At 44.4% G+C, this 20,001-nt stretch overlaps 1 pseudogene; it reads right to left on the bottom strand.

Annotated features, from left to right (window-relative positions):
* LOC149445428 (uncharacterized) overlaps window positions 1-19,744 on the bottom strand; it is a 49,490-nt pseudogene extending 29,746 nt beyond the window's left edge.
* Window positions 19,745-20,001: the final 257 nt, after the last annotated feature.

Raw genomic sequence — 20,001 nt, 5'->3', positions numbered from 1 at the left:
CCAGTACCATGTGATTGCTATGACCAATCACAGTGATCATATGACAGTTGTACACAATGAATGGCTTTCATTCATAACCATCCATTGTGTACTATTGTGATGGTCTCTGTGATTTGTCTCTGGCTCAATACCTCTACTGGAAATTTATTCCAAGCATCAACTACTCTTTCAGTAAAATAATACTTTCTGAGATTAGTTGTGAACTTTCCTCCAGTTAGTTGGAGGTCATGTCCTCGTGTTCTTCATTTTGGTTTTATATTGAAAATCCTGCCCTCCTGAACCTTATTCACTCCCTTGTTGTATGTAAAGGTTTCAGTCATGTCTCCCCTTTCCCTTCTCTCCTCCAGACTGGACATGTTACGTTCCTGAAGTCTCTCCTGATATCACTATTTGTATTCCCCGTCTCTGGACTCGTTCTATCTTATCAATACCTTTTATGTAAGTGAGGTCTCCAGAACTGGACACAGTATTCTAAATGAGGTTGCTGGTGACCCCTCTAGTGATAGAAAGATCTATATAGAGGAATCGGGACCTCCTTCCTCCTGCCGGTGACCCCTCTAGTGATATAAAGATCTATATAGAGGAATCGGGACCTCCTTCCTCTCGCCGGTGACCCCTCTAGTGATATAAGGATCTATATAGAGGAATCAGGTCCTCCTTCCTCCTGCCGGTGACCCCTCTAGTGATATAAAGATCTATATAGAGGAATCAGGACCTCCTTCCTCTCGCCGGTGACCCCTCTGTAAGGGAATTCCCGTGAGACGGCTGGTGATTAGACGTGCGCATGTGCACAGAAATGCACGATCATGCACGGTGAAGATTGGCTCCAGGTGGACTATTTAAAAGGTGCCTTTGCCTGTGCTGAGTGCTGACTGGTCTTCAGCTGTTCCCTGTTTCCTGCTCGTTCCTGTGTGTGATTTCCTTGTTGCTGACCCGGCTTGTTCCTGACCTGACTCTGATTACTCCCCTGCTTGATACTGGTTCCTGACTTCGGCTCTGCTCCTGACTTTGGCTTGCTTATGATTTCGTACCTTGCTGTCCGCCCATTAATGACCCCGGCTATTCCTATGACATTGCTCCTGTCTCCCATGCCTTCTTCCTGCCTTGCTCTGGTGCACACCTGGTGATCTACCATACCAGCTCTGTATATCACTACTGTGCCTCAATTGGAGGTTCATCAGTCTTCCAAAGTCTCCAATTGCAAGAGCTGCAAACAACACCTGCTGGTGCTCTTGTCCCCCTGGTCCCTAGACACCCTCTGTTCCTCTTCCAGTGGGGTCAGGGCTAGTGACACAAGTAAGGCCAATCTCGTCATTTCAGTCCCCCATCAGGTACATGACAGTACCAGTCAGCCAATGATGGAGTCTGAAAGGGAGGCCTCTGCAATAGGGGACATCTGCAATCAATCTCTGCCTTGTCTTACATGGTGCAGAGGTTGCAAAAGAATCCTTGAGCACATGGAAAACCAATTACCAACCAAGTTAGATGTCTCAACAGCCATGGGTCCTTCTGCAGTCTCAGACATAACTACCCAGAGAGGGCTCAGCATGATTCATGACCCCTCTAGTGATATAAAGATCTATATAGAGGAATCAGGACCTTCCACCTCCTGCTGGTGACCCCTCAAGTGATATAAAGATCTATATAGAGTAATCGGGACCTCCTTCCTCCTGCTGGTGACCCCTCAAGTGATATAAAGATCTATATAGAGGAATCGGGACCTCCTTCCTCCTGCCGGTGACCCCTCTAGTGATATAAAGATCTATCTAGAGGAATCATGATCTCCTTCCTCCTGCCGGTGACCCCTCTAGTGATATTAAGATCTATATAGAGGAATCAGGACCTCCTTCCTCCTGCCGGTGACCCCTCTAGTGATATAAAGATCTATATAGAATGAGGACCTCCTTCCTCCTGCCAGTGACCCCTTTAGTGATATAAAGATCTATATAGAGGAATCAGGACCTTCTACCTCCTGCCGGTGACCCCTCTAGCAATATAAAGATCTATATAGAGGAATCAGGACCTCCTTCTGTGATGATTGTGTGCAATAGAGGCATAGATGTTGTACATGACAGCCATCTTGTTAGGTTTCAGCCATGTTCCCTTCTGTCCTCCCTCATCCCTTTGTCCATGGAATGCATAGCTACAAGTTGACGGAGGTCAACAGGATCTCTTATCCTAAATAAAACACAGATAGATCAGCTCCAGGGCTGTAAACCTCTAATTAGTCTGGTTCCAGGGGGTTTGCTGGAAAACCACTTCCCTCTGCCCGGTTGTAAAACAATAACTCAGTCAGTCATGACCTGTTAGGCTGTTAGGGCAGAGCGTGCCATAAAACGTACATTCCACAAGAGTCATTTTTCATACAATTTATAAACTTCAGCAGGAACTGGGCACATTAATATGAAGTATATATACAGATAGATCATTTTAATATGAGTCACACAAGACCTTACATTACTATGTTAGTGCCTACAAGAGAGAAGAAGCAGTCTCTTTCCTCCTGGGTGACAAGGGTATGCTATGTTTGGTATCTTTGTGTTACGAACAGGGGTGAACTGACAACTCATGGGGCCCCTGGGCAATAGGGGATCATGGGGCCCCTGTGTCCTTGTCCAAACTCAAAAAAGCCTATGAAAAAGGTACCAGGGGAATCTCATGGGGCCCCCTACTCACCCCGAGCCCTCGGGCAGTGCCCGAGTTTCCAAATGGTCAGTCTGCCCCTGGTATAGAATATATTTCTAAATATTAATCTGCCAGTTGCTAGGATGCTACCTGTACCTATTGAAGGTTATTGACCTTAGTATAAAATTGTAAGGGATTTGGTCATAACCTTGGTTACCGCCTAACACCCATCCCCAAACTGGATGATTGGTCATTTGTTCTCAGGAGACACCCCTTTAATATGGTAGAAAAAGACTGACAGCCTGGAGAAGACAGCTCTCATTTAACATCAGTCAGAAAACATCTAACAGACTTGAGAGCCAAGGCAATCTTTTTGTTCGGACAATTGGACTCTGCTCAAACCAAGGATATTGCAAGTATTCTGTCTTCTGAACTCCTTTCTTTTATTTCTCTGTTGTTTTATTGCTCTCTTTATATCTTTGTTACATCTTTATTTGTAAATATTTTTATTGCACCATTTTGACCTTTTTAGTAATAAATCCTATTTTCTGAAAAGTGTTGAACTGTCTCTAAAGCTTTTAATGCAAATTAAAGAATCTCTGACCCTGGAAGAGTGCTCCTGTATGTGATAATCCTCTGAATATCCCTGTCCCTGGAAGAGTGTTCCTGTATATAATAATCCTCTGAATATCCCTGTCCCTGGAAGAGTGTTCCTGTATGTAATAATCCTCTGAATATCCCTGCCTGAGGTGACAGTGTATTACAGACACTTATACTAATATCATAGTGTTACTGCTAAGATTTGTGAGTTTCCTCCTTCTCTGTAAAAAGGTGGTGGTGGCAGTGTGAAGGGTTAATTGCGTAATTAACCAGTAACAATCGCTCTCAGGCTGCTGGCACATAGATTGTAGTCCCACAAGCTGGAAAATCTTTGTTCAGGGCGCAACTGAGAGTGGCATTGTTACGCAAGTGGCAGATCGGCTGGTCCTTCGGCCACGAGTTGGTGAGAAGGGCTGAGGTCGGATGCCGCATTCTGTCATACCTTCCTCCCGCTGGTGACCCCTCTAGTGATGCATCCTAGAATTCTATTCGCTTTCCCCACTGCCTGGCCATGCTGTTTGTTCATTTTGCAATCTTCTGAAATAAGTACCCAAAATCCTTTTCTTCTGAAGTGCTGGACAACACTGTACCTCCAATGTTGTACTTTCTCAAGGGATTCTTTTTTCCTGGGTGCATTATTTTAGATTTGAAATATTGAACTGCAATTTCCACTTTTTTACCAATCTTCCTGCAATGCTAAATCCTGTTCCATGTTACAGACACCTCCAGGGATATCCTCCTTATTACACACCTTTGTGTCATCAGCAAAGAGACATCCCCTTACCCAACAACCCTTTAGTTCTATCACTTGCATATAGATTACATAGAACAGGACCCAGTACAGAGCCTTGGGGTACACCACTAGTGACTGCTCTCTGTTCCATGTGAACCCCATTTACAACCACACTCTGGTATCTCTCCTTTAGCCAACTGCACATCCACTGAACCACCCAAGGGCTAAGTCCTAGCTTGTCCAACTTCTGTATTAGATAGTTATGTGGAACTGTATCACTTGCCTTGCTGGAATCAAGATATTCTATGTCCACAGCACCACCCTGGTCCAAATCATTGGTAATATAGTCAAAAAGTCCAATCAGTCGAGTCTGCCATGGTCTGCCCTCAGTAAAGCCATGCTGCTTTGGATCCAGCAAGTTGTGTGTTTCTAGATGATCAATGATCCTTCCTTTCAGGAGTGATTCCATTAACTTGACTACCACCGATGTTAGACTCACTGGCCTGTAATTGCCAGCTTCTACCTTGCTGCCCTTCTTGGATGGAACACACTGTGCACTCCATTACATGAACAACATTGGGAGTTCTGTAATCATCATCTGAACAGGATACACAGGAGTATGAGCCAATCATAGATCAGCAGGTGCCTACAGGTTATCGCCCCACAGGGATATGAGCCGATTGTAGATCAGCAGGTGCCTACAGGTTACCACCCCACAGGGATATGAGCCAATCATAGATCACCAGGTTGTCAGAACTGTTCTGGGCTCACAGAATGAAACAGGAAGGCTGAACTTATCATCTCTACATGGACATGCTGGAAGCCATTTTGTTCTGTATATTCTATTTCATGGTTTCTGGTTTATTGATAAACTCCCATGGCTTTAAGTACCATCTCTATGCTGATGACACACAAATCTATCTTTCTCCTCCTCACCTCACCCCTTCAGTCTCCTCCTCACCTCACCCCTTCAGTCTCCTCCTCATCCCACCCCTTCAGTCTCCTCCTCACCTCACCCCCTCAGTCTCCTCCTCACCTCACCCCTTCAGTCTCCTCCTCACCTCACCCCTTCAGTCTCCTCCTCACCTCACCCCTTCAGTCTCCTCCTCACCTCACCCCCTCAGTCTCCTCCTCACCTCACCCCTTCAGTCTCCTCCTCACCCCACCCCTTCAGTCTCCTCCTCACCTCACCCCCTCAGTCTCCTCCTCACCTCACCCCTTCAGTCTCCTCCTCACCTCACCCCTTCAGTCTCCTCCTCACCTCACCCCTTCAGTCTCCTCCTCACCTCACCCCCTCAGTCTCCTCCTCACCTCACCCCTTCAGTCTCCTCCTCACCCCACCCCTTCAGTCTCCTCCTCACCTCACCCCCTCAGTCTCCTCCTCACCCCGCCCCTTCAGTCTCCTCCTCACCCCACCCCTTCAGTCTCCTCCTCACCTCACCCCTTCAGTCTCCTCTCGCATTACTAACCTACTAAGTGACATATCGGCATGGATGTCACTCCACTTCCTCAAACTCAATCTTTCCAAAACTGAGCTCCCGTGCCCCCTCTACTAACTTCTCCATCAAGACCAATAATACAACCATCAGTCCCTCCCCTCATGCCAGGGTACGAGGTGTAATCCTAGACTAACCAACTGTCCTTTCACCCCCAAATCCAATCGCTGTCCTCATCTTGTAGACTTCACCTCCGCAACATCTCCAAGAGATGCCTGTTCTTAACCTCGGAAACCACTAAGCAACTTATTCACTCCCTTGTTATCTCTCGCCTTGACTATTGTAACTCCCTCCTCATTGGCCGACCTCATCGTAGGCTATCCCCTCTTCAGTCTATCATGAATGCTGCTGCCAGACTCATCCACCTTACTAACTGTTCTGTATCTGCCAATCCCTCTCTGCCAATCCCTCCACTGGCCTCTACTCAGTGTCCTCCACCCCTCTCTGCCAATCCCTCCACCAGCCTCTACTCAGTGTCCTCCACCCCTCTCTGCCAATCTCTCCACCGGCCCCCACTCAGTGTTCTCCATCCCTCTCTACCAATCCCTCCACTGGCCTCCAATCAGTGTCCTCCACCCCTCTCTGCCAATCCCTCCACTGGCCTCCATGCAGTGTCCTCCACCCCTCACTGACAATCCTTCCACTGACCTCCACTCAGTGTTCTCCACTCCTCTCTGCCAATCCCTCCACTCAGTGTCCTCCACCCCTCTCTGACAAGACCTCCACTGGCCTCCACTCAGTGTCCTCCACCCCTCTCTGCCAATCCCTCCACTGGTCTCAATTCAGTGTCCTCCACCCCTCTCTGCCAATCCCTCCACTGGCTTCCCATTGCCCAACAGATAAAATTAAAAACATTAACAATAACATATAAAGCCATTTATAACTCCGCCCCAAATTACATCACCGATCTTGTCTCTAAATATCACCCAAACCGTACTCTCCACTCCGCATATGACCTCCTGCTCTCTAGCTCCCTTTTCTTCTCCTCCCATGCTCATCTGCAGGACTTCTCCAGAGCTTTCCCCATCTTCAAACTCTCTACCACAATTTATCAGACTATCGCCTACTCTGCTCACTTTTAGGTGATCTCTGAAAACCGATCTCTTTAGGGAAGCCTATCCTGCCCTCAGCTAATAATGGAATCTTCTACTCCTCCTTCCAGACCTTGTCATGTTCCAGAAGACCCAAATCCTTCCCAATCCTATACTGCCCCCTTCAGGTCATTGAAATCTTTACATAGAGAAATGACACCTAGTCTGAGGTCACTTTTAGGTGAAGATAAGCTTTGCCCGCCTAGGTTTATGTGGGGGATAAAAGTAAGAGACGGATAGAGAGGAGACCACATCACCAAAGAGACCTCACAAGACAGGAGACAAGGGACAACAGACGGACACAGACACCCCCTGAAGTGAGCGCACTGAAAGCTGACATCACTGACACCATACAGTCCATATTGGGAACTAGAACTTTCATTTTCCTCTGATAACTTGTACTCCCCTTATATCTCCAGATACATTGTTTAGTCCGATAACGGTTCTGGTGAGCACAGGAGGGGATGTGACGTCATTTTACCTGCAGTATAAATTATTATCATTTCCCTCCTCTGGGGAAGATTGATTTTACATATCCCTGAAGCTGATTCTGGCTTCTAGTCAATGGTTTATCCGGATGTATACAGTATATATATGACAAGGTAGACTACTTCATGTAACATTACATCTTCATCTCAGATTGTAAGCGGATTGGATTGGCCTGTGTATGGGATTCCAGATCAAGTCATGGCAAGGTACACGTTGAGCGTTGAATATCTGGGTGTAGAGAGATCACGGGGGGGATTTGTATATCTGTTGTCACATGTTGCTGAGTTACTGATTTCTTACACGACATTTCCAGACAGTTGGATGTAATTCATTAATATTTGGAAGTAATTGCTGGCTTGTATTTCTCCCCATTATTGTGGATTAGATCATTGTACTGTTATCTTGTATTGTTTATTATTTATCATCACCTATTATATTTCATCCCCATTTTGTACTGATTTATATTATTAATAAATATATATTTTTGCACATTATTGTGTTTTATTTTGTCTTCCAATTATCACAAATACAGAACTGGGATGTCGGTTACTTTGTGAGAATTAGTAGGGAATCTCCTTCATTCCAGATCCCGCCTGTTTCCATGAATTGTATACGGATTATTTCCTCACAGATAAAGTTCTGACATATTTCGGAGATCCCACCAAGATTTGCCTACATTTGAAACAGATAGAAAAATATAATGGTGCAAGTATAGATATTTTATTGTCATTTTCTTGGTTCTGAAAGCGCTGTTGTCAGTTACAGATACAGAAAATGTCTGATGTGAGAAGTGTTCCTAGTAGATGTAGCCATTCTGGTGCCGAATCTGAAGCTATTCTGAGTCAGAGATGTCAGAGAATTGGTGACATTTCAGGGGATGTCTTTTGTGAAAGATAAGTTGGACATTAAGCAGGATATGAATGATTGGGTACCTGAAATGTGGAGTAGGATTCCAGGGTATACAAATGATATCTGCTCTGATGATTCACGTGTTGCTGGCTATCTGTATATAATAGCTGAGGTAAAAACAAAGAAAGAAAAAGAAACACGGCTGCATAAATCTCGGCCAGAATTTCTTGATGTCATTTTTGAATTGGCAGAACAATTAAATAAAGTAAAATTGGATATCAGGCCAGAGGCTGAGAACGTTAAACACTTACAGAGAAAACTCCATGAGATAGAAACTCAATCTACAAACATTTCTGCTGAGATGGAACAATTGTCAGCTAAAATGTTCAATTTTAAGGAAAATTATTTGCAAAATAAAGAATTGATCACTTCTTTAACCACTTCCAGTCCGGATACTTTCCTTCCTGTCCAGGCCAGTTTTCAGCTTTCAGCACTGTTACACTTTGAATGACAATTGCGCGGTCATGCAACACTGTACCCATACAAATTTTTTAGCATTTTTTTTTTGAGACAGATAAAGCTTTATTTTGGTGGTATTTATTCACCGCTGGGATTTTTATTTTTTTTGCTATATAAATTAAAAAGTCCAAACATTTTCAAAAAAGTGTTTTCTTATAAAATTTTGCAAATAGATAATATTTCATCATAAATCTTGGCCAAAATGTATTCCATTATCTTTTTTGTAAAAAAAAAAACCCAAATTAGTGTATAACCAAAAATTATAATTTTTAAAAAATGTTTTTTAGATTATTATTTATGTTTTTTTTACATACTGTCACCCTAGCAGTACAATGTCACCATGGTGACACTGTATTTTGGTGGTATTTATTCACCGCTGGGATTTTTATTTTTTTTGCTATATAAATTAAAAAGTCCAAACATTTTCAAAAAAGTGTTTTCTTATAAAATTTTGCAAATAGATAATATTTCATCATAAATCTTGGCCAAAATGTATTCCATTATCTTTTTTGTAAAAAAAAAAACCCAAATTAGTGTATAACCAAAAATTATAATTTTTAAAAAATGTTTTTTAGATTATTATTTATGTTTTTTTTACATACTGTCACCCTAGCAGTACAATGTCACCATGGTGACACTGTACTACTTGTGGGGGATGATGAAGATTTTTTTTTTACACTGATTATTTTACACCCATAAAGGCTGTAAAAGCAATCATTTCTCCTTCACTCTGGCTGCATTCTTGCAGCCATTGATAAATACTGTGAGAGCTGTGATTGGTCACAGCTTGTCACATAGTACAAGGCTGTTGTGAATAGCCCTGTACTATGTGACCTCTGTGATCATTCACAGATTTCACACATAGTAAGCAATGATGTCAGAAGTAACATCTTGCTTACTACTCTGCATGTGATCACTGATTGGCCAATCGGTGATCACATGATTAGGACCTCACACAGAGGTCCCGTACGACGATCGGTGTTCCACTGTGTCTGGAGGACACAGCGGGCACCGGATCGCATTGCTGCGCACTCCCAGGGAGCACACACAAGCAGGGGGCGGGGAGTCTGTTTATAAACAGCCACCCGCCCCTGCACTGCCTGTTCTGTCTCTCCAATCTAAGCATTGATAGTGTGATCTCTGTAACTTACAGTTGTGATAAGATAGCGATAACTTCAACCTCAGTTGGATACCACACTCAGTGACTCAATCGATAAGACATCTTGTAGATCTTGTGAAGTTTATTCCATAAACTGAGAGAATCTTACAACAATGAACATTCGATAGGTCAAAAGATCATAATGTTTCCTGCTTCATGCCATGAGGCTAGAGCTGCAATGCAATCCTGGGAAAGAGGGAGGGCTATCTATACAACATTAACTAAACCAAAGGAAAGGCAGGAGCAGAGAAAAAATATAGAAAACACTTAAAGGCATATTACAGTTATGTGAAACATGACACTGCCACCATCTGGCTGTTTATACACAACGGCCGGACAGGAGGTGGTTAAGAATCTAGATCAGATCTCTGAGGAGTTGTCTGACTGTAAAGGGATAAAATCAACTTTAGAAACGAGAATGTGAAAAGCTGAGCATTGTGAATACCCATCTCCAGCATGAGGTAGATGTCCAGAACAGCGCAAATCAGCAATTGGTACCGGAGACACAGGAGCTAAAAGCCAGCAGTACAAGGGTTACACCTTCTACTTGGCAGACTACAAATGTCATTGAACCCTTTAGCAGCTCACACCCAGACCATTCTATGAGCCCTAAAATTGTAATCCCATTAAAGTCAGAGGATTCAGAATCTGAGAGTAACTACAGTGACCCCCCAGATGAGGATGAAATGCCTTCCAGTACGGAACACAATCTTCCTAAATTAAGACCCATCTCTTAATAAACACCCCAAAAGTGAGAGAAAATCCCAGAGGCCTGTGTATGATACCACCAAAGTGATACCATTCCTAACAGAAACTGTGGGCCTCTTTACTAAGAAATGATCACCTTCTATAATTGATCACACAGAAACCTACGAGGAGGCGATGATGACCCGAAGTTTGAATTCTGAAAAACAGAAAACTGAATTTGTCCCATGGGTGTCTCAGCCAAAGCACAGGAATTTCTTTATCTTCCTCAGAGACACGGGTGTAATAAGATGGTCTGAAGTGGTATCAGAAATAAAAGCAGAATTTGGTCCCTACCACTCAGCTACTGCTGATAAAAGAGACATTTTGACTTTAAAATGTCGGCCAAATCAAAGTCCCCGAGAGTTTTTGTCCGTTCTCAAGAATGCCTACAGCCTGGCTGAAAAAGATCCTGATTATGACAGCCCTGAATGTGTCCAATTGTTTTATGATGCTTTGCCAAATAAAAAAGAAATGATTTTGGCCCGAGATTACAATCCCAGAAAAACTCTGGATTGGCTACTGACAGAGAGGACCGCCCTCTACGCTGGATTACAGCATGGGGAAGAGTCTCAGGGCAGGAGATTTACAAAGCCCACAGAAAACATAGCTGAGACTCAGATTAAAAAGGATCCCAGAAAGTTTGAATCCCCAAGAAGGAGTTATGCTGAAGTTGTTGAAGCTCCAGACCTCTCAGTCAGAAGAAGTCTAAACCCAATCTGGATTTCAAGAAGGTCCCCGTCACTGACAACTCAGACAGAAAGCATCAATTTACTAAGCGACAGGAGAAATCAGGGAGGTTATTACCAGAATTACAGGTCCAACCAGAAAAAGGTCCAATCTGGTTCTGAAACAGAAAGTTCTGTCAGATCCCAGACATCCAATTCCAGAACTCCAAACCCAAAAGTCCATTGGAAAAGTAGAAGTAATCTGTATGAAGCCTGGAGCAGATGCAGGTCAGTTCAGTGTATTAGCAGAACAAATGGGGAAATAACCAATTTCTTCACTGCTAACACTAAGAATCCTTTTTTAGGGAATCCCAATCCTGCAGAAAATCGTCCTCAGTAGGAAGCAGGAATGAACAGGTCAAAGCATCAAACAATGATAATGCCTGTAATGTCCCGATAAACAAGAGAGCACAAATGAAGCCAAGTGTCTGTATGTCTGAGAAGGATTGAACCTGTCCTATGCCAAAAGGTAAGGGGGGGCAGAATGTTTGTGTTTCTGTATTACAGCCCACAGAATCCTCCACAATGAAAACGTGACAAGCCGTCCAAGGAGCTTCCATGTGAAGAAGAAGGGGGGGTCAGCGGATGAGACAAAGCATAAAGACACCTTCACTTCTCCCCCAAGGTACCTCTGCCCATTACAGGACATTGACAAAAGGTATTCCATTGAAGTGGAATGACATCATCATTTACCAAAGATCACGGCTTTATTAGACACGGGGAGCCAAGCAACTATTAGAACTCAGAAAGATTTCCAACAAATCCAAGACTTCTCTTCAGGGAAATATAAAGGTGAAAAGTTTCCCAGCAAAACCTGTGAGTGTATCCGGTACAGCCATGAAGGTATCAGGTACGGCTTGGCTACATTTCATGGTGGGAAATAAAAGAATCTGCCATCCCACACTGCTAGTTGGTTTGCCCTATGACCCCTAATTATTGCTATAGATCTCCTTCAGAGATGAAACCCTGTCATTGATTTTTTCAGTGAGGTTATATGGTCACAGGTCAATGTGCCAATTAATTATGAGAACTCCCAATCCTATCACAATCCGTGTAACTGCCACGTGATGGAGGAAAGACCGGACTCTATTGAGGTCCATTTCAGGAACAGCCAAATTCCAGATGTTTCCTTCTTACAGGCAACACCTACCTCCACCTTATGTGGACAGGAGGAAAACACCATATGTGTGTCCCCTGAAAGAGTCAGAGATGTCTGCCTGGAAGGGGACGTTCTATTCACCTCCATAGAGAAGATACTGACTCTACTGGGTTCAGTAATCATACACAATTCCTAGCAAGGATTGGAAAGGTGAATGAGGATGTGTTCTTTCCCTTCAAAGTCAATGACCTGGGAAGAACTAAAAAGGCTAAACTGGCTTTACACCGGGAAATAGTTACATTAGTAGAGATCTACTAAAACAAATGTCTAATCCTAAAGTAGTCAGGTATCCCAACCCTCAGGATAACTGGATCCATGATCTGGATAATGACTCCAAAAGTCAGAATATTATTGCCAAATGCATGTTATCCATTTCAGTTGGGGGTAAAACGGCCAATCATTTATTCCTGGTAATCACTGAGCCCCGGTATCAGATTTACATTGGCAACGATCTAGTGCATTGCTTTGCCATACACTCGGATCTGGTGAATTCCACATTGTGGACCAGATTAAAGGGGATCTATGTAAATGTATAGATGAACATGAAGCCCTTAAATCATCCCAGATAGTGCCATATGCAGGAAACATATTAGTACCACATGATGTACCTATACAGGTACAAAAAGGACAAAAAGAATCCTGATGCATTTATAGTCTCTCAAATAAGATGCAACAATCGGGAATTTTGTTAAATCCTACACCAATGGTGAATATCCAGCCATTGAAAACCCAAATAATTATTAATAATGGAGCCCCAAATGAAATCTCTTTGCCCAAAAACACTATAATTGGTTTGGCTTTAGATTCCTATTCTTGCACCTTTGGGGTTCATAATACAAGTATTGGCCTTATTCCTGAACAATACCTTACCGAGGAACAGATATCTGAGCAAACATTTCATTCTTCTCCTGAAGGATTGTTCACCATTCGCTCAATGTCTGCTTTCCATTCTGAGATAGGTACTTGTAAGGTGGAGGAATCCTCTCTTATATTTAATCCTCCTCTTAATGAACAAAGGAATATCATGACCTCACTGACAGGCTTGAGGAAGACGATGAAAATGTAAATATCCTTCACTGATGGATGATCTAATGACCCAGAGCACCAACGGCTAAATGAAGTCCTTATGGGATTCCAGGATATGTTTGTAAAGATTCTTATGACTGGTGTTACAGACATTCACATAGCCGGGATCCAGACTGATCCTGATGTACCTCCCGTCTATATCAAGCAATATGGACTTCCTCTAGCGTGTTACGATTCGTTGTCAGAAATCATAAGGAACCTTACAGAGAGGTATGATAAGACTGGTGCACAGTTCCTATAATAATCCTGTCTTAGGGATCCTTAAACCAAATGGTCAATGGTGTCTGTGTGCCGACTTCACACAGCTCAACAAATGTGTATATATGTCCGGCTGACCCGTGCCATATATTGACCAATGCTTGGTACAGATGCAGGGAGCCAAGATCTTTACTGCGCTGGATTGTGCCCAAGGTTATTGGACAGTCAGGATAAGTCCTGGAGACCAATGCAGACTGGCCTTCACCTTGGATAAAGAACAATATACCTGGACCCGTATGTCTTTAGGTTACATAAACTCAGGCCATGAATTTGCTGGTTCTTACATAAGGCCATGCCTGATGCTGCAGAGAGAGGAAATGTAACATATGTGGATGATATTTTACTGAAAAGTACTTCTGTTGAAAAGCATATCCAAAACATGAGACGGGCTAAATCAGCTGAGAGAGTCAGGTGTTACAATGTCATTACAGAAAGCCCAATGGTGCCGTACCAAAGTCACCTTCCTTGGACATGAAGTGACCTCTGAAGGCCTAAATCCACAAAAGAAGAAAGTGGAGGCCGTGATGAAGTGTAAAACACGTCCCAACATCAGTGACGTGAGATCATTTGTGGGTGTGATGAATTACTCACCTACGTTTATTGATGACTAGGCAGAAATCAGGAAACCTTTATTGACATTACTAAAGAAGAATATACCATGGACATGGGGGGGGCTCAGGAGCGAGCCATGAATGAGCTGACAAGGAAACTCACCCAAGCCCCGTGCCTGGCTTATCCAGAAGGAGGAAAACCCTTCTATCTGGGAACTGGATTCACAAACCTCAGCATCAATGCTGTACTGGATCAAATACAAGACAATCTGAACCAATCATTGCCTATGCCAGTAATTCCCTGTCACCTGTACACATCACATCCAATGACTGTGAGAAATCATTACTAGCCACAGTCTGGGCCCTTCAAAACTTGACTCATACTAGACTCATACACTTTACCAACCGATCAGCCACTGCTGCCCCTCTCTGCCAATCCCTTCACTGACTTCCACTAACCCAACATATAAAATTCAAAATACTAACCACAGCATACAAAGCCATCCACAACACTGCCCCTAGATACATCACCAACCTCATCTGCAGATATCATCCAAATCGCCTGCTCCGCTGCTCCCAAGATATCTTCCTCTCTAGCTCCCCCATCACCTCCTGCCACGCTCGCCTCCAGGACTTCTCCAGAGTCTCTCCCATCCTCTGGAACACCCTACCACAGCATGTCCAGTGAGCCCCCCACCCTGTCTGCCTTTAGGCGATCTTTGAAACCTCACTTATTCAGGGAAACCTACCCCACCCCCACCTAAGAACTGTACTTGAATCACCTCCACCAGATCATCCCCCCCAGCTATCACCTTTTGTATCCCCTCCCCCTTCCTTCAGATTGTAAACTCCACGAGCCGGGCCCTCCTATTCCTTCTGTACTGAAATGTATTGTAATTGTACCGCCCCCCTTATATTGTACAGCGCTGAGCAGACTGTTGGTGCCATAAATCCTGTATAATAATAATAAACACATAGAAGACCCTGTAACACCCTATATTGGAGGAAGACTACGCCCAAAAAGAAGACCACCAATTATTAGTGACATCCAAATCTCAATTTAGTATTAGAGATGGATTACTGATAAGAACATCCAAAAATGGTGTCCAACAATGGGGGTCCCCACTATATGTAGAGGACTCAGGTTACAACATCTCATTACACAGAGCATTGAGGTCGGCTTGTAAGTTGGAGACATCCTGTAAGGACGTTATTCCCGGCACAGCTTGGTGTCATCTGCAAAGACTGGAATGGGATTTATAATCTCACACCCCATATTGTTTATATATATTAATAAGTAAGGGGCCCAACACTGAACCCTGGGGTACCCCACTAATAACACTGAACCCTGGGGTACCCCACTAATAACACTGAACCTTGGGGAACCCCACTAATAACACTGAGCCTGGGGGTACCCCACTAATAACACTGAACCTTGGGGTACCCCACTAATAACACTGAGCCTGGGGGTACCCCACTAATAACACTGAACCTTGGGGTACCCCACTAATAACACTGAACCCTGGGGTACCCCACTAATAACACTGAACCTTGGGGTACCCCACTAATAACACTGAACCCTGGGGTACCCCACTAATAACACTGAACCTTGGGGTACACCACTAATAACACTGAACCTTGGGGTACCCCACTAATAACACTGAACCCTGGGGTACCCCACTAATAACACTGACCCTTGGGGTACCCCACTAATAATACTGAACCTTGGAGTACCCCACTAATAACACTGAACCTTGGGGTACCCCACTAATAACACTGAACCTTGGGGTACCCCACTAATAAGACTGAACCCTGGGGAACCCCACTAATAACACTGAACCCCGGGGTACTCCACTAATAACACTGAACCTTGGGGTACACCACTAAACACTGAACCTAGGGGTACACCACTAATAACCCTGAACCTTGGAGTACACCACTAACACTGAACTTTGGGGCACCCCACTAATAACACTGAACCTTGGGGTACCCCACTAATAACACTGACCTTGGGGTACCCCACTAATAACACTGAACCCTGGGGTACCCCACTGACACCCCTAGACCATTCAGAGTATGAATCATTAACCACTACTCTCTGAATACGATCTTTTAGCCAGTTTTCTATCCATTTTTCCAGCCCATAGACTTTACCTTACACATTAGCCGTGTGTGGGGAACTGTGTCCCAGTATACCACGTCCACCGCCACCCCTCTGTCCAAGTATACCACATCCTCCACCACCCCTCTGTCCAAGTATACCACGTCCACCGCCACCCCTCTGTCCAAGTATACCACGTCCACCGCCACCCCTCTGTCCAAGTATACCTCGTCCACCGCCACCCCTCTGTCCAAGTATACCACGTTCACCGCCACCCCTCTGTCCAAGTATACCACGTCCACCGCCACCCCTCTGTCCAAGTATAACATGTCCACAGCCACCCCTCTGTCCAAGTATACCACGTCCACCGCCACCCCTCTGTCCAAGTATACCACGTCCACCTCCACCCCTCTGTCCAAGTATACCACGTCCACCACCACCCCTCTGTTCAAGTATACCACGTCCACCTCTACCCCTCTGTCCAAGTATACCACGTCCAACGCCACCCCTCTGTCCAAGTATACCACGTCCACCGCCACCCCTCTGTCCAAGTATACCATGTCCACCGACACCCCTCTGTCCAAGTACACCACGTCCACCGACACCCCTCTGTCCAAGTATACCACCTCCACTCCTCTGTCCAAGTATACCACATCCACCGCCACCCCTCTGTCCAAGTATACCATGTCCACTGCCACCCCTCTGTCCAAGTATAAAACGTCCACCGCCACCCCTCTGTCCAAGTATACCACGTCCACCGCCACCCCTCTGTCCAAATATACCACGTACTATGCCAGTCATTAAATAGGCCCTAAAAATGAGAAACAATGGCTGTGAAATGACAGAGCTGAATTCTTTAAGGCCCCGTGGGTGTCTGCCATCCGGTCCAGGGGCTTTATTCACCTTTATTCTGTCTAAATATTTCTGGATCATATCAATTGTGAATCAATGTGGATCATCTGGGGGGTGTCAGTACCACGCCCATTATGGACAAGAGCCCCCCCATGCTCCTTTGTATACACAGAGCTGAAGAAGGGATTTCATACATTGTCCTTCTCTTTGTCCCCCCCCTCTAGATGGTTCTGTAAAGGGCCTACATGCTGGGACCGGACCTTTCTACTATTCATATATTGGAGGAATGTTTTGGGGTCGTCCTGATATCTTTCTGTCATTTGTTTTCAGTTTTTGCTCCTTTATTTCCTTTTTGCATATTCTGTTCTATTCTTTGTAATGTGTAAACGATGATCGCGTTCCTTCATTGTTATATGTAATAAAAGCTCTTTTCTTATTATCTATAGCTTTTGTAACTTTGGCCGTAAGCCACATAGGTTGGATTTGTAGCCTTTTATACTTGTTGCCCATGGGAATATATTTTGCAGTGTGGTCACATACAGTCTTTTTGAAGAACTCCCATTTCTGTGTTGTGTTCATCGATGCCAATATTCACTCCCAGTCTAAGTCTTAGAGAGCAGATCTCAGCCTTGGAAAATTAGCTCTCTTGAAATTGAGCGGTTTTATTTTTTCCATATGTGCTCGCTGTTTACAGCTAACAATAAATGAAATCATGTTATGGTCACTGCTACCCAGATGTTCTTTTATATGGACATTCGTAATAAGCTCAGCATGGTTGGAGATGACCAGGTCCAGCAGAGCATCATTCCTAGTTGGGGCCTCAATGAACTGGATCATAAAATTGTCCTTTACTAGGTTTATACATTATTGCCCTTTAACTGTTCCTGTAGAACCATTACTCGTCAATTTCTAGGCAGTTACCATCCCCCATTATTATCACTGTCCCAGCCCTTTCCATGTGTACAAGGAGCTGAGTCTCCACCTCCTCATTAACACTGGGAGGCCTATAACAAACTCCAATGATGACCTTTGTAGTACCGCCCCCCATGTGCACTTCCACCCATAATACTTCAGCCTCATCACACTCTCCATCAACTAGGTCCTCTTTCACACTCGCTCTGAGATCACTACTCACATAGAGACAGACTCCACCCCCTTTCCTATTTCCCCCGTCTCTCCGAAAGAGAACCTAGCCAGGAATATGAATGGCCCAGTCATGTGAGGAATGAAGCCAAGATTCAGCAATACCAATTCAATCCTAGTTCTCTTCATGCACCAAACCTTCCAACTCACCTATTGTGCTGGGCACACTTCTGGCATTGGTGAACAAACACTTTCATTCACTGACACCTTGTTCATTCACCGACACCTTGTTCATTCACTGACACCTTGTTCACATGGATTTTGTGTATTTTTTATTTTCATACAAATGGTACCAATTCCACTGTGTGTTTGTAACATGGAAACCTTCTTATCATCTACTATAGCCCTCCCCCCATCTTTCCACATTCCACCCCCAACAAGTACTGACCCCGGTCTGATCTGTCTACCCCGTTATAATCAAATTCTCCCTCCCCCTCCATCCTAGTTTATATACTCCTCCAGCCTTCCCATAAACCCCTCCCCCAGCACAGCAGACCCCCTTCCATTTATGTGCAGACCATCTCTAGTATATAGGCTGCACCCCAATGAAAAGTCAGCCCAGTGCTCTAGGTCAGGACTCCATTTTTATTCTTCTCCTGCCATCAATGGTCAACCCGGTCCCACACTTCATCCATGTCTTAGGGGACATTTCCCTCACTCAGGACAGGAAAAGGGCTTCTCCTGCGTGTGAGATCTCTGATGTCTGGAAAGATGGTAATTCTGCAAAAAACATTTCCTGCATTCAGGACAAGAATACGGCTTCTCTCCCGTGTGAGATCTCTGATGTGTGTTAAGACTTGTCTTAGCTGAAAAACATTTCCCACACTCAGGACAGGAATATGGCTTTTCCCCTGTGTGAGATCTCTGATGTTTACAAAGATGCGACTTCCGTAAGAAGCATTTCCCGCACTCAGGACAGGAATATGGCTTTTCCCCCATGTGAGAGCTCTGATGTCTATGAAGATTGGACGTATCTGAAAAACATTTCCCACACTCAGGACAGGAATACGGTTTCTCCCCCGTGTGAGATCTTTGATGTGTGTAAAGATCGGACTTCCTTCAAAAACATTTCCCACACTCAGGACAAGAATATGGCTTTTCCCCCGTGTGAGATCTTTGATGTGTGTAAAGATCGAACTTCCTTGATAAACATTTCCCACACTCAGGACAGGAATATGGCTTTTCCCCCGTGTGAGATCTTTGATGTGCGTAAAGATCAAACTTCCTTGAAAAACATTTCCCACACTCAGGACAGAGATATGGCTTCTCCCCTGTGTGAGATCTTATATGCACATTAAGACCAGATTTAGATTGGAAACCATTCCCGCACTCAGTACAGGAGAACCTCTTCTCTGTTGGAAGGCTGGCCCGCTCCCGCACAGTCTGGGGTTCCTCAGGATACGAGGAATCTGATGGTCCATCTACACTGGGTGGTGCCGGATGGACATTGGAGGGAGCCGGGTTTTCTCCTGGACTATACTGTGTGATGTCCTCATCTTCTACTTTCCAGTCTGGAGACAAAGTGAGACAATCCTCAGAGGTTTTCCTCATCTCCCGGCCATGGACTAAAATACAAAGACAAAGAGGATTACTAGACAGGAGCTGATTGGTTCCCCCAAACCAGGACTCCGCCCACATCAGGCAGCTTGGTCTCTGAGGAGCTTACAATTCCACCCTCAAGGGAACTAGGAAATGGCTCCTCTGATCTCCTACCAGGTCATTTCTTTATTCATGGACCTTAGTCAGAGAGTGAGGAAACAACCAGAACTGTCTTTTATAGGAGGGACAGTGATGAGGGGATTATAGGACGAGGGTCCC

Source organism: Staurois parvus, unplaced genomic scaffold (genome assembly GCF_062004578.1).
Source record: "Staurois parvus isolate SC_StPar_1 unplaced genomic scaffold, SC_StPar_1.0 ptg000721l, whole genome shotgun sequence".
Lineage (NCBI taxonomy): Eukaryota > Metazoa > Chordata > Amphibia > Anura > Ranidae > Staurois > Staurois parvus.
Note: the sequence above shows the minus strand (reverse complement) of the source record. Positions and strands in the feature narration are given on the sequence as shown.